The sequence below is a fragment of the Schistocerca gregaria genome, chromosome 1, assembly GCF_023897955.1.
Source record: "Schistocerca gregaria isolate iqSchGreg1 chromosome 1, iqSchGreg1.2, whole genome shotgun sequence".
NCBI classification, from domain to species: domain Eukaryota; kingdom Metazoa; phylum Arthropoda; class Insecta; order Orthoptera; family Acrididae; genus Schistocerca; species Schistocerca gregaria.
In genome coordinates, this window is record NC_064920.1 from 385,595,697 (window position 1) to 385,611,366 (window position 15,670).

Here is a 15,670-nt window from a genome sequence, read left to right on the forward strand (position 1 = left end):
TGTCACCCTAAGACACAGTATCACCATTGGGGAACCAACATTGTGCCATGGGTTGCACCTAAGTAGTCAAAAAGGTCACATAATACTTGACAGTAATGCGGCCTCGCAGGGTAACCATGGAATACGAAATGCCTGCCCAAATCATCACCGAACCCACGCCGTGTTTCACTCTTGTGGCGTAAAATCTACCAGAAGTTCGTAACCGTGTGAACAGGAGTGATCCGACCAAATGATTTTCTTCCGTCACGCCATTACCCCAGGTTTTATGGCTTCGACACCATATTTCCCGCCGGCCGCTGTGGCCGAGCGGATCTAGGCACTTCTGTCCGGAACCGCGCTGCTGCTACGGTCGCAGGTTCGAATCCTACCTCGGACTTGGATGTGTGTGATGTCCTTATAGTGAGGTTTAAGTATTTATAAGTCTCGGGGGCTTATGACCTCAGATGTTAAGTCCCATAGTGCTTAGAGCCATTTGAACCATTTTTTGAACCATATTTCCTTGTTACGAATACTTGCATCTCTGATGTGTGGTTTTGGATTCCCTGCTTCTGGAGCTCCCATCGTGTTGTTTTAGTGACAGGATCCGCGCGTGCGACGTTCAGTTATGCAGTGACATTTGGAGGTGTCGTCCTGCATTTTTCGTCACAATCCTGTTTAATGGTCATCTGTCACGATCATGCAGCACGCACTTTCGCCCACGTTGCGACGTTTTTGTGCTATCCCTGTATGCGGTATAAATCTTCCATGGGTGGCTCTTGAAACACCAAAGACTTCGGCTACTCTGATTACATTTACAATTTGTCCACGTTCGAATTCACTTAGCATCGAACATAATGCACCCGTAGCTACACAGAACAGTGTTCTGACAACGACTGACTGCCTTCCTAAGTACTGAGGGCATTGCACACGTGCCATTCGTGATCAAATACAACAGCGAACATTATGTTCAAGCATGCATTTCTTGCGGTGTCCCCTTATTTTTGTCCAACCCCCGTAGACCGTCCAACACACTGTAAGAGCCGGCGACTGTTCTGACGCCAGAGGCGGTGTTACGCAAGGAGCAGTTGGGATCTTGCATGCTGACGTGGGACTTGTAGCATTCAATAAGAGGAGTGGCGGTGTGGCCGGACGTTACTGTGCAGCCACAAAGGAAGCCCGTAGGCGGCTCCAATTCGACTGGCTCGCAGCGCGCTGGCCATTAGCTGCAGGCGGCCGTCGCTTCGCGGTGATGAAACCCTTCGCCCTCCTCGCTCGCCCACCCCTTCCCCGCTGATCGATGGGCGACCGTCACCAGCTGCAGCCCCCTTGTACAGCCGCGTCTTGTCTCCTAGCCGTGTTACTTGTGGTCCACTGGAAGGTGGTGATTCACTTTCACACGCCGATTGTGCGATGTTTTATAAAAAGCGGCGCACCTCTGCAAAGGCCCAAGAGAAACTTGCTTATTTATAGCCGGGGCATTAAAACCCAGCGGCCGTGCCAGCGCCTGCACCTGCTGACGAGGATGACGTCAGCGGGCTGCCGCACGGTCAGCTTATTATGCATGGCTCATTGTTCTCGGGCGCACCATTGGGTGGCCAACGGCGCTACTTATCGTAATCGGCTGAGGTCTCTGCGAGTTCAGTTACGCAGTGCCCACTACCTAGCGAACGTCTGTAATGCGATTACGTGCCAACTATGTGGCGTGAAAAGACTTTACATACGCTCTGTTAGAAAACTGCAACTAAGGTTCGTATCGAAACGTAAACAAAGCAGTTGGCACAGTGGTGCGTAACAATAAGGCCACCGTCTAGCGTCGCAGGCACAAGGTCCGGGTCTGATACGTGTGCCTTTGTCGTGTTAACGATTGACTTTTCCTTGTACTTAACTTGAATGTATTGTGTGACGAACGTCGCACGGGGTAGCCGCCCGTTCTGGGGTGCCTTGCTACGGTTCGCGTGGCTCATCCCCGTCGGAGGTTCGAGTCCTCCCTCGGGCGCGTGTGGGAGCGAGCGCTTGTGTGTGTGTGTGTGTGTGTGTGTGTGTGTGTGTGTGAGAGAGAGAGAGAGAGAGAGAGACATTAAGTAGTGTGTATGCATAGGGACCGATGACCTCAGCAGTTTGGTCCCATAGAAATTTATCACAAATTTCCAAATTTCTGTGACTAACCCTTGTACTTTGCATGTGGAAAGCCCTATGTCGTACTGTTGTACGAATTGCAGGCGCAAGTCTCGGTACGCATCGTACGCCGCTTCTCAGAGGGCGTGCCAAAGATCATACCTTGCGAAGCACTATGGTATTCAGAACAAACTCCTCTTGGCGACGAGCGTGTTTACAAGTTCTGTGGCTACTTCGCATGGTGTCCACCGTAAGGACGATGGACGGTATAGGTTTTGCGCAGTGCCCTGGACGGGCATCCAAATTGTTTTTCCAATTATTTCTGTAGCATCTTTGGTTGACATGTTTCATAGGATGTGTTATGTTGTGACGTGCAAGTTTTCAGTCTGTTTCGTGCGTGCAGGGGGCTGAAGATAAAATTGATGTCTGCATTAAAGTATTAGCTGTAGGCTTGATAAAGCCTCGTGTGGATTCTTTGAGCAGGTACTGACGCATAACGCATGGTTTGGAGTTACTCCAGCAAACCTTCTTTAAGAAAACAGTGGATGTGATTTGGTCGTTCAGTGGTTAAGCGTTTCAACACAAGTTCGGGTAATAGTATTCTGAAAAATGTGTGTTACCGCCTTGAACTGTTGATAAAATTTACGCAACCAGTTTCGGTAGACTTGACCCATCGTCAGATTCATGACATTATCACAGCATCTCGTTAGGCCAAATATAATTTTGTTTATAGATTGACGGCGTAATTTATAGTACTAAGTTATAGGGGACTGATGACCTCAGAAGTTAAGTCTCATAGTGCTCAGAGCCATTTGAACCATTTTGTACCATTCACTGTATTTCGTCTTCTTGAGTTACCTTTTGGTGTAATTTGCTTGGTTCAGTGACGTTAAATAAAAATAAGACAGAATCGAATTCATAATTTAAAAACCGCTGTGGCGCTTAAGTGTTTTCAACCTGTGAATTTTCATATACCTTCATGCAACCATCTATTGGAGTCCCATATGAACAATCGCTAGCAGGCACCTCAGGAAACAGCAAAAGTACTTCTGGCAGGCTTTTGGTTTGACGTGCGCAGCGAAGTCTTCTGTTGTTTCTTGTCACATGTCGGAATGCTTCCTTACATAAGGCTGGAACTGGTTTTCGTCAGATGTCACTCCGTGTACAGATACTTCAGTGTGTACATGTGTTAACAAAATAAGTAAAGTCTCGAGTTGGCAAATGTTGACAGAGTTATTCAGAAAATTCTTCTTTGGGCCCCTAACCCAGATAATGTTCCGGCACGAGTTTCGCTCCGTCAAACGTAAGGCACGAAGAAAAACTGATTTAAATTATAATGGTTGTAATCTGTTGCTTCTCCAACAAGTAGAAAGTGATGGCGTGGCACTAAATCAACTGAGACGGAGAAGTGCGCTTGTACCATGTTTCTCGTTACGCGACTAGAATCTCTCTAGTTTTCGATGTGTTGGCCGCCCGTTTTGTACGTTTACACGAAGGTCTATTTCAATGTTGTGTTTGCTAACGCTGGATTTTAGCTAAAGTTGGCTATCATAACCAAATATTTTAGAATTTACATTGGGTAATATTTCACTCTTCTGCAAATAGACTAGTGATACAGCTCTGCTCTAGTGCTCGTATATACAGTGTAGAATTTTTAAATGTTAATTCAGCTGAGTTGTTCTCTAAAGTTCTCAGCGTTGATTGAATGTTAAAAATATGATTAAAAGAAACCGACACTGAAGCGTATGTTGAGTCTTACAATGTTTCTGGAAGAATCTAAAAAGTTGGCAGGATGCGAGTAGAACTCGCACTCGGAGGTTCCTATACCAAACAATTCATCTATACTGGGACGAATACCAAAACTTCCGAGAATGTTTTAGTTTTAAATTTTTATGTACTTTCGCGTTTGCTATTGTAATTCCTTATTCTATGTCAATAGGAAGTACACTATAGGTTTTGAAGGGCGACTTTGCAAATATCAAAAAATGTGACATAAATGGCTGTATCTTTTGAGTGCACTGACTTAAAAGCTAGAAATTTTCTGTGAAAAAGGCACCATAGACCTCAGTATGTGATGTAACTTCCGATTTGATATCTCTACCCGTTTCTCAGAAAGGGGCTCTTAACAGGCAGACAGATGGACAACAAACTGCTTCAATAAGGGTTACGTTTTTACCGATTGAGGTACGGAATTCTAAAAATGAAAAGACCTACCGCCACGCGACGTAAGTGGTACGTAGCCATTACTTACGACAAACTTACTGCATAGGTAACGTCGTTATGTTTGTATCTCTGTTGAGTTTCCAGCGTGACTTTTTCCTTTTTTGAATAATTATGTTTTATTCCATTAACCGGTTTTCGAACCTTTTCATCGTGCGGTAGCGTTCTCGCTTCTCGCTTCCCGTGCCCGGGTTCCCGGGTTCGATTCCCAGCGGGGTCAGGGATTCTCTCTGCCTCGTGATGACTGGGTGTTGTGTGATGTCCTTAGGTTAGTTAGGTTTAAGTAGTTCTAGGGGACTGATGACCACAGATGTTAAGTTTCATAGTGCTCAGAATCATTTGAACCATTTTCGAACCTTTTCAGGTTCATCTTCAGATGGTTTCAGGAAGTTACATCATTACTGGTGGTAGCATAATGCTGGGTGCTGGCTTGCGACAGTATAGGTGGCTTTTTTCGGTTAGTGTCCATCTGTCTGCCTCCATTTTGATGGCCCGTAGTTATATAAGGACACACACTTCCACACAAATTATATTAATTTCCACTTTGACAGCGAGACTTTTCCAGCATCCAGCATGCGCTTTACAACTCAAGCGCATACTGGATGCTGGAAAAGTCTCGCTGTAAAACGTTAAAATGGAGACGCTGTTTCACTGTATTTGTGTACGGTACGCTCGATCACGCTCTATCACGTGTCAGATACGATTTTGTTTACAACATCGTAGACTGTAAGGGGGTTTCCTGGGGGAAGAGACCAAACAACGAGGTCATCGGTCCCATAGGATTAGGGAAGGACGGGGAAGGAAGTCGGCCGAGCCCTTTCAAAGGAATCATCCCGGCATTTGCCGGCGTCAGGATGGCTGGTGGCAGGATTGAACCGTCGTCCTCCCGAAAGTGAGTCCAGTTAGCTAAGATCGTAGTCTGTTCTAGGTTTCAGCCTGTAGGGGTATTTGAGTGTACAAGATCTATAATCGTAAGAAAGTTCAAAGTTAGTTCCTGTGGTTGTTGAAATGATTAATGATTTAACAGACAGGTGATGCGGGACACATCTCACAAGGCGCCGTAGTGTTTATTGTTTTCATTAATTTAGTGCAGTTGATATAATTGTACATTCGTATTTAGGGGACTGATGACCTCAGATGTTAAGTCCCATAGTGGTTAGAGCCATTCGTATTTATGAAGGATTTTAGTTAAAACTCCATCGATTAATTAAGTAATGTAGACAGAACTCTAAGCAAATGTACTAGTTGTCGGTGACTTATAATCTAACATGAAATCAACTATTACAGTTGCATCTGCTGGTATTACAGGTGTTGGGACCATAGCGCAGACTGCACTGCAGTTGCATATTGGTTTAATATATTAGGCTTAGCTCTGCGCCTTTTGATTGTTCCGGAGTTGTGTTCTGCTGCCGCAACAGCGGCTATTCCTGAACGGACCCACTCTCTTCGCGTTCATAGTTTGGTGCCAGATGCCTGACAGCGAAAATATAGCGGCGGTATTATGAGGCCCCGCGCGAAACTCTGCTGTTACCACGAAGGTCCCACTTTCATGGAACCTCGTCATCAATGTTTTTTTTTTTTTCGCTGGCTTCGTACGATTGAGCATACTCTCAAAATATATATTACTTACATCAGCAAAAGCCGGCCGCGGTGGCCGAGCGGTTCTATGCGCTTCAGTCCGGAACCGCGCGACTGCTACGTCGCAGGTTCGAATCCCGCCTCGGGCATGGATGTGTGTGGTGTCCCTAGGTTTAAGTTGTTCTAATTCTAGGGGACCGATGACCTCAGATGTTAAGTCCCATAGTACTCAGAGCCATTCTGAACATCAACAGAAGTGAACGTTTGAGTGGCACAGAATGCGTATCTGAGTGAGCAGAATGGCGCATTTTTTGAATTCAAAGCCGAAGCCCACAACTTACCAACGGAAGCCTAAAGTTGGTTCTAGTTAAGCTTCAGAGAAATGGACCGTCTATAGGCTGTTAGTAGTTGTTGTAACCTTCCTCACCATCACACAGTAAGTCAATCCTAAAAGTTTGGAAACTGGATTAATAAAAAAAATAGGGAACAGTTAAGGTTGTTGTGAAACTGTTAGAAAATTGCACTTTCTGAATATTGTTGAATCCGCTCGTCACATTCACATTGTCTTCGGTCTTGCCGTACCATAAGGAACCCATTCTGCACTGTGTCGTGTTAACAACAAGTCTCTTCACCCCCCCCTCCCCTTTTTTTCTTCGCCCGTGACTTTTTTTTCACGAAGAACTGTCTTATGTTTTTCTCTTCTATAAAGCTGCGGCAGGCGTCCCCGAGTCGATTTGTTCGATAGACCAGCTGTGCGGTATAAACTTAACACCCACACTTTTCTCTTCTTTAAAAAAATTCGGAAGAATGTCTTGAGTACTTGATTTACAGATTTTTTCTGCATTGAGGTTTGTGACATAACGAAGTTGACTTAACACTACCTCTTCGCAGCTGATTGGTGGAGGAGACGCCTTTTTTATTGCAATCTAACCATCAACTGTTTCATTGAACCTATATGTTATCTACCCGTTTCGATCATAGATCATCGTCACTGGATGTAATGTAAAGCAGAACAGTCGAAAGCTTATACTAATTTCCTTTTAAGCTGATACAACACAAGGTTGTCACGGTGCAGCCACTAGCTGATGTTGTATCAGCTTAAAGGAGAATGGGATATGTTTTTAACTGTTCTGTTTTACCTTGCATCCAGTGATGAGGTTCTATGACCCGAAATTGGTAGAGGATAAGTAGGTAAAATAAAACAGCTGATCGTTAAGATGCATTTTCTAAAGTGCTTAGCGGCTGTTGGTTCTCGCCTGGTGAAAACATTACATGTCTGTTAAGTTGTTAGTTCAAGCTGACACGGTTACTGGGCTCATGTAGCTTATTCGCCAAGAATAAAATCCGCCTCGCAACATTTTGGACTACGTGATTTAGTAGTCGAGTGTAAAAATAGAGGTCTTCTTTAGGTCCGTTCGTATTAGTTGCATGGAAAGAACAAAAGTGTTTACGTCTACGCCTTAGCCGTAAGCAAAGTAACGGTTGAGTAATCACGCAGTATGTCTATGAGAGATAAACATGTTTCTAAAAATTTTGAGAATGATAATTTTCTTGGTGCACACCAGTATTGTAGCATCTCCCGCTGTATTCGGCAAAAACTCTCACACTTATAAAAGAAACCCATGACGAACCGCCCTTTTTTTTTTTTTTTTTTTTTTTTTTTTTTTTAATTTAAATCCGTTCCTCTACTCTCCTTTTAGTCCTCCTCCACTGTGGTCGCAAACAGAGTAGGAGAACCTAAGAATGACATGGTCAAGGGTCTTTGACGCAGCCTCCTTCGTGCGTGAGTTACTCTTTCAAAAAATTGAGTAGAATTTGTTTTAGACTTGATTAAGATCGTTGCTGCATTGCACTATTCCGCGGAAGTTCTTCACCATGAGAAAATGCCACGCGATCTTCCCGTTGGGGGCAAAGGGTAGAGAGGACAAGGTGGTTGTGATATACCAACTTCGCGGCCGCTTTTAAGCTAAGGGAAAACAGTGACTTGTTTCCGTCTGTTCTCAAAACCTTGTGCCTGCCATGTGAGTCGTGTAATGCCTCGAGCGCGCTCTGTCAGTCATGAACTGCCAAGACCAACATCGTAGCTGCCAGCGGCCAAAATAAGTTCAGGGATGCTTCGTTGACAGCTTTGTGAGATGCGGCTGCGATGTTTCGTGGCCGTGCGTTACGAAATACTTCGGAGTCCGCTTACGCGTCGCATCTGGCATCACGTGAGCACCTGAAAAAGCGTTGTGCCAGTACCATCGTTCTCACTCGAGGAAATTCTAGCTTATGGAATGTCTCCCTCTATTCAGCAAGCGTAAAGTTGGGGTAGACCTGCGGACAGCTTATTTCCCAAGGTACGTTTATTGACGCCAGTACAGGCGCAACATGAGGAAAACTGTGTCTGTGCAAAACTTCCGTTTCTAAGTGCATACTGTAGAGAATTGGTTTGCCACCGTTTTTCAGTCGTTTAAGTGTAAGATTTGATTTGAATTATTTATTATTTCGAAAGAAAAAAATAAGATATTATTCCGAATGTAGCGTCAGATTATTGATTTTTTTCTCTCGCGCGGCGCTTCATCATAGGAACTAGTGCTGCAAACCATCCTTGTATCCTGTAAGTTAGTCAGATCATGGTCTATTCATAAAATTTACAAATGGGATTGTGATTTGGCAAGAATCAATCATAGTTCTCGTTCGTATGTTTCGTGTTCGGACAGAACGCTGATACTGAAGTGGCGCAGACGGCAGCAAACTGTAGTGTCCCTTATATCCTTGAAGGTTGCCGCAAGTGTGATGTACCTTTAGACACAGTTTGTTCATGAGAGCAGTTATTTTCCTCGGTACAAGACTAAGTTAAAGGAAAGATTTCATTTTCTTTGTACTGAGTGTGTTTCGTTTTCCAGTGGTCACTTACTAAGCCGGAGTAAAGGAGGTGATACTAAACTTAGTTTTTATTGAGGACATATGGCATAGTAGATGGGTAGGCCGTAAGGGGTAGTTTTTTTTAGCCGCTTAGCCGGGAAGGGTTTTATTCCTCGAGCACAATGACCCCCTTCCTTGCGAATATGTGAGCGGTGTGTCGTATGTGTATTTGTTGAGTGTAATGGATGCGTATATAGCGTGGTGTTGCGTTTGGTGATGGTGATGATGCAAGGAGAGCCTTAAACCAGGTGCCAGCACATAGCCTAGTCCTCTCGAATAACACCAAGGGGGCCGCCAAGCTCAACGTCCCCATCCGACGCGCAGATCACCATCAGCAGTTCCACGTACCCTGCCTTAATGACCCACACTGCGGAGAGGTTTGGAACTTAATCCTGGATATTGACGAGAAGTCTGGTGATCAGGAACTTTACCCCACCATATCTCGCCAGTGAAATACCATCAGTGAAAATATTATCCACCACCGGCATCCGAATGACCTACAAAGAATACTGAGGCGACCGTGCAGAAATCATAGCGAGGCACAAGCGTCTGTGAAATAGAAAGCTTCTTTTTTTCATTAAGGACGTTGCTGATCGCTTTAGAAAAATCTTGGAAAAAAAATCCACGGAACATCGCGATAATCTACAAAACCGTCAGGATGATAAGAAATCACCTATAAATGTCCAAAGGTGCCCCCAAACCGCTGAAAAAAAAAAAAAGACTGAAGGATTCCGTGCAGTTGTGGAGAGGTGTAAGTGGTTACTGCAAAAAGAACTATCAGAAAACAACTAGAAAAGCACAGGAGAAAGCGTAGAAGAAGGAAGATAACAGATCAGCTGTTGTGAAAAATACTTCGCAGCCAAGAGACCGCCACATTCGCCGGCCGGAATAGACGTGCGGTTCTAGGCGCTACAGTGTGGAGCCGAGCGACCGCTACGGTCGCAGGTTCGAATCCTGCCTCGGGAATGGATGTGTGTGATGTCCTTAAGTTAGTTAGGTTTAATTAGTTCTAAGTTCTAGGCGACTGATGACCTCAGAAGTTGAGTCGCATAGTGTTCAGAGCCATTTGAACCACCACATTCATTTTGATACGACTCAAGTGCTAGCAGCCACAAGCGGATACCACGAAAAGCCATAGAGATTTTAAATACCCCAGGAACTGCAATAGAAAGGAGGAGGGCGTGACATTTAATAGGGACTAGATCCCGGTCATGAAGATGATGTCTACTAGTCTTCCATCATGGGGTGATAGCGACAGCGAACGACGGCAATCGACAACGGCCTATTGCGCTGCAATATTTGAAACATGTGACGTCACGCCACTGCGCAGAAACACGCTTAAACAGAATAGTGCTAGTCAGCAGCGAGCCCGGGTGTGAATGGAGACAAAACGTTGGGTTAAATGTGAAATCCATTCGAACACGGCATAATAGACCGGAACATTTTATTAATCACGTCATTTCCGGCCTTGGAAGTTTACAACTTTCAATGTTCGTTTACGTCTTTCATGAAGATGACGCGTCCACTTAAAGTGCACAAAATTTGTTTGATAAGTAGGTAAGCGATGTTTGTGTAAAATGCTATTGAGACTCGTCACCTTACTCTGGCATCTTCCAAGGAATGTTGCTTTGCGAGGAGTGTTATAAAAGCATGTTGATTATATCTGGTTAATCAAGTGGGCATTAAACCAATAAAGAATTGAGGATCCTTTGGATGGCAGTGGTGGGATTCCACTAGATTTCCTTTTTTTTTTCAGTTCAGAACATTCCGTTTTGGATTCGTAAAAGTGGTAGTGTAAGGTAAAGATGTAAGTTGAGTGGACAAGTAGATAGCTCCGTGATTTAATGCCACACTACGGATCGAAACCCATGGGGGTCCGATCCCTCGTGAGCCCAAGAACTTTTGTGTCTCATTTATTCCTTCTTTCACCTTAATAAACGTTTCTTAACGTGAAAAATACCGAGTTACGTGATTTGCAATCTGCGTTAATTTATAGTTCTTCCCGTAACTGGATGGGCATTCCACCTACTATAGGGGTATGCCTAGTGAAGCACTGTGGTACCCAAGCAAGCTTTCGGTTGATGGCCTACAAAAACAACCGACGTTAGCACTGTTTCTCTGTGCCTCGCCTCGATGCGGCAAGTAGGCGTGGCGCCTCGGGGGGCGAGATTTCTGGCCGCGAGCACACAGGTATAGTGGAGGGCGTGGCCGCCTTGCGTCAGAATCATGTGATAGCGGGCTGCGTATTCTGGGCGGCGGGACTGTTGGCGATCACGGGACCGCACTCGGGCCGCCGGTATTTGCGGCGCCTGCCGACTCACTGCCGCCTGGCTCCTGGCGGCGTCGTCGGTCGCTAATGGAAATGCGGCGCGTGCCTTTCTTAAAGCCTGATCCCCCAACACTTCGTTTCTTGAAATTACAATGAAATGAACACCTTTAGCTGCTTACAGGCGTTGACATACATCAACGGGGACAGGTGAAAATGTGTGCCCCGGCCGGGACTCGAACCCGGGATCTCCTGCTTACATGGCAGACGCTCTATCCATCTGAGCCACCGAGGACACAGATGATAGCGCGACTGCAGGGATTTGTCTCTGGCACGCCTCCTGCGAAACCCACGTTCTCAACGTATTGTCCCTCACTACATTCGTAGTGCCACCCCCTTTATACTCATTACTCGCGGCGCTTTGCCGATTCCAGTAAGAGTTCGGGTACTGTTTGTGCATTCGCACAGAAGAAGAAGATGGTCAAGTTGCCGGTGAGCCTTAACTATATATATATATATATATATATATATATATATATATATATATATATATATATATATATATATATATACACTAAGATAGTATCTGTTCTTTCGGACATGTCCGAAAGAACCGATACCATCTTAGTATATACTTCGTTTCTTGCCTTGCAAGTCGTATATTTCCTTGTGCTTCTGCGTGAGTGAGACCGACCGACCGACCGACCGAGGTTTTTACTTACCTTTCTCTCGGACGCTCAAAAGAGTGCCTTATCACTGGGCCCCTTCAAATTTTCGCTATGCGCGACTTTTAAATATGTTTCATTTCAGTTATATATTTATTAGAAAATTGAGAAAATGTTAAGTAACAAGTATTCAAATATAGCTGTTAATAAAAATATTTTACTAAATAGTAGTCGCATGAAAATGCGAGTATTCGTAATAAATTAAAGCATCAAATAGAAAATAAACCCTTTATTTCTAGAGATTAAAAATAAATACAAACAATATTAAAACAGTGTTATTGAGATAAATGATGGTTCAGTTTATCTGATAACGTTTGATACGTTTTACGAGAATCGAACCAACAACCTCGCAGTTGTTAAGACTGCAACTCTGTGAAGGCACCTACGAACGGCTCTTTTATGTTCAAGGACAGCTTCTACACAGCATTAGATGCTCTTAAAATGCCTAATGGCCAACGTGATATTCTGGTGCACATCCCATCGTCAGTGGCATCTGATGCAGACGACAACTAACAGTTGTATGTAAGTCCCTCGCTATCTGTAACATGACAATTTTATATATAACAGCAATCTATGTTTTCATCAATGACATGTGTGACAGGTATAACTTCCATGTGCTTCTCAACTTGACGTTAATCTTAGAAGCTAACAACAATGTGGGTACCAGGAACCCAGTTACAACCATGACTATGTTAATATTTTAGGATATAAAGTCCTTTCTGTCTCACACCGCACAGGAAATCATGTACGTTACTGCTGTCAACAAGAAATGTTAAATGGTTCAAATGGCTCTGAGCACTATACGACTTAACTTCTGAGGTCATCAGTCGCCTAGAACTAATTCCGAGTTGCTTGATTTGCAATCTGCGTTAATTTGTGGTTCTTCCCGTAACTGGCTGGACATTCCACCTACTATGGGGGTATGCCTAGTGAAGCACCGTGGTGCCCAAGCAAGCTTTCGGTTGATGACGGGGTTACCTTTAAGAGGATGGCCTACAAAAATAACAAACGTTAGCACTGTTTCACTGTCCCTCGCCTCGATGCGGCAAGTAACCTAAGGACATCACACACATCCATGCCCGAGGCAGGATTCGAACCTGCGACCGTAGCGGCCGCTCGGTTCCAGACTGTAGCGCCTAGAACCGGCCGGCAAGAAATGTTACTGCCTAAGAAATGACAGCAGTAGCACACACGACATCGTGTGTACTGTGAGGTAGGGCGGATTTTAATTTCCAACATATTAACGTAGACTCGGTTTAATTGTATTTTAGCGGGGTCAATGAAATATACGGGTCGTACAACGAATTGTGTCGTCACACTAGTAGGCTCGTCCTCCACACTTCGGGAACTTTTGGCTCCGTGCAGGGCACACCGGAAATCAATATTTAACTGAAAAGGTAGTCATTAAAGGTCTTAATTTTCTCGTGTGCTATCCATAAAGTGCGTGCATTTAAACTCTTTTGAAATAGTTACTCGCTCGCCGCCGGAGACGGGGCGGCAGCTGGCACTCGTAGGACCTGCAGTGTCACGTGCTGTGACGTACGTGCTACGGCCTGTCTTTCTTGTCGACCTCGGATTCTAGCTATACATGTAGTTGTTTGCTTTCTACGTGAACATCAAGTTACAACTGTTACGCATGTCACTGGTATAATGTAAGTCGAGTTACGATTGTGCTGTTATGTACACAACTATCTCCTTGTAGATAACGATGTACATGAAGATCGGTTATACATCCGAATAGCAGTTTGGCTGTTAAATATTTTAAGTGCAGCTCATGATGTTTAGGAGATGGCCTTTAACAAATATCTACTAACTGTGCAGCACCAAGAAGTCGAGATTTTCACCCTGGTTTTTTACACTAAACTGTTCTGGGAAATCTTCAGAGTACATTTTTCCATGTGGTTTGATGAGTGCGCTGTACTTGATGTCCAGGCATTGGCCTTTAAATCCTGTAAATATGAAGAAAATCGAAGAGGGCCACTTTCCCATACATGGCTAAGAGCACTTCGTACCAATGTTAACCACTCCTGTTTCATTTGTGTGTGGAATGGCGGATAATGGCTGTGTAAGGCTCAGTGCGCCACTCAATATCTTGTCATTTTCAAGATCCCTAAGAGAAAAATACAGTGTGAAACTGAACTCCAGCTTAATAATTTCGGAGGTTGTTCAGTGATACGTTGTGAATATTTTGATACAAGGGACCCATGGTCTCCGGTGGCTTGTTATGCAGTTATAATGTAATAACGATTTATTTGTCTTGTTTCCCCAGTTATCTTTATTTCTGTTATAATGCCTTCACTACAGTGGAAGCCTGTAATAACCAATCACGAAAACATACAAGACGATTCTGCATGGTAGGACCCGGATTTTGGTAGGAGCCTATCGAAAGATGCTAAAGTACAGTGGTGTGGTTACCGTATCTGTGAGAACAGCTCAGCATATCGTCTTGTTGCGGTCTTTCATTGCATCCAGTGAACCATACACGAGGCGCACATAAGCCTGTTCTTCACAAGTAAACTCACCCAAACTGCTGTGTATCACAGTCAACGTCCAGTTAACTCTGCCGAAAAAAGTGAAACCCTACACACAACTTAGCAGTACAAAATGCGTGCCTGAAGGCGAAAAGCAAAGTGGGCATCGAGAACAGCAGTGTAAACAGTGAGTACCGTAACAAACTTGTTTCCGAACAAAATACACAGCACATGCCATAGACGTTTGCAACTATTGTCCAGATATTTTCACTGCTACACAGAAATAGATACAGAGCAACAAATCAAACGAAATGCATTTAGTCTGTAACGAGCTACCGTAGACCATGGGTCCCTAATAACAAAATACTCAGAAAATATATCTGAACAACCTCCAAAATTTAATCGCTCCAGCTCGGTTTGACCATATGTAGAAAAGATACTAGAGCTGTTGCACAGCCTCACTTATATTAAGCATCCTCAGAATTAAGAGAACAGGGTTTAGCGGAAACCACGTCCCATGTCTTTCAGCGTCTCTCATGAAACTTACCTGGGCAACTCTGTCTTCCGTCGACATTTTTCCCCTCACGTGCGTTTGATGGTGTCCGCAATATTTAAAGTTAATTTACAGATCTCCTCGCAGTTTTCTGTCGTCTGGTGGCGTAATTCAGAGTTGATGCTGTCCGTTCCATGTGATGGAGAAAAAGTTTTGCAGCTCTCTTCACTATTCTGGGAAGGGACAGCAGCTATGTACTGGCATCCAGAGACAGAAACTAGGCAATAGCAGTCTATCTCAAAAAAATAAAAAGTAAAAAAATAATAAAAAATCCACAATTTCATTTATTTGTCAAAAAATGTGTGAGAATTTCTATGGGTCGAGATTGCTAAGCTCATCGGTCCCTAGACTTACACACTACTTAAGCTAACACCCGTGCCCGAGGGAAGACTTAACCTCCGGCGGGAGGGGCCGCGCAATTAGTGACGTGGTGCCTCCAACCGCGTGGCCACTCCGCGTGGCCACTCCGCGTGGCTCATTTATTTGTCCGAACGTGACGTCTCAGTAACGTGAAATTACCACCCCGTTTGGTGTTATGTAGAAAGGTATCTTCTTAGTTTACTTTAATCTAGTTTACTTTTATCGGATTAATGGCGAACGCTGTAGTTCTCTTGTAATTTATTGTATAAATACCCGCAATAGGACATCTGGAGTTACTGAAGAAGGTATGTTACATAACGGCAGTAACCGAATAAAACCCTCTGAAATTGGAACAGAATATACAGGAGAATATTAGGTAGCACCTAAACTTGTCTGTTTAACGATGTCCTTAGTAGAGCGAAATGAAGCTGATTAAATCATTGAATTTGCCGTCAGTCAGAATCTGGTGCAGATTGAGATGTCTCACCTTTTTTCC

At 44.2% G+C, this 15,670-nt stretch overlaps 1 protein-coding gene and 1 non-coding gene across 4 annotated transcripts in view; one reads left to right on the plus strand and one right to left on the minus strand.

Moving 5' to 3' along the window:
• The window catches only part of LOC126348760 (protein similar-like), a 663,779-nt gene that overhangs the window by 463,588 nt on the left and 184,521 nt on the right, over nucleotides 1-15,670 (plus strand). The gene's annotated exons all lie outside the window — the stretch shown is intronic.
• On the minus strand, nucleotides 11,287-11,360 carry Trnat-ugu (transfer RNA threonine (anticodon UGU)). Its single transcript has one exon. It is a non-coding gene; the product is annotated as a tRNA-Thr (tRNA).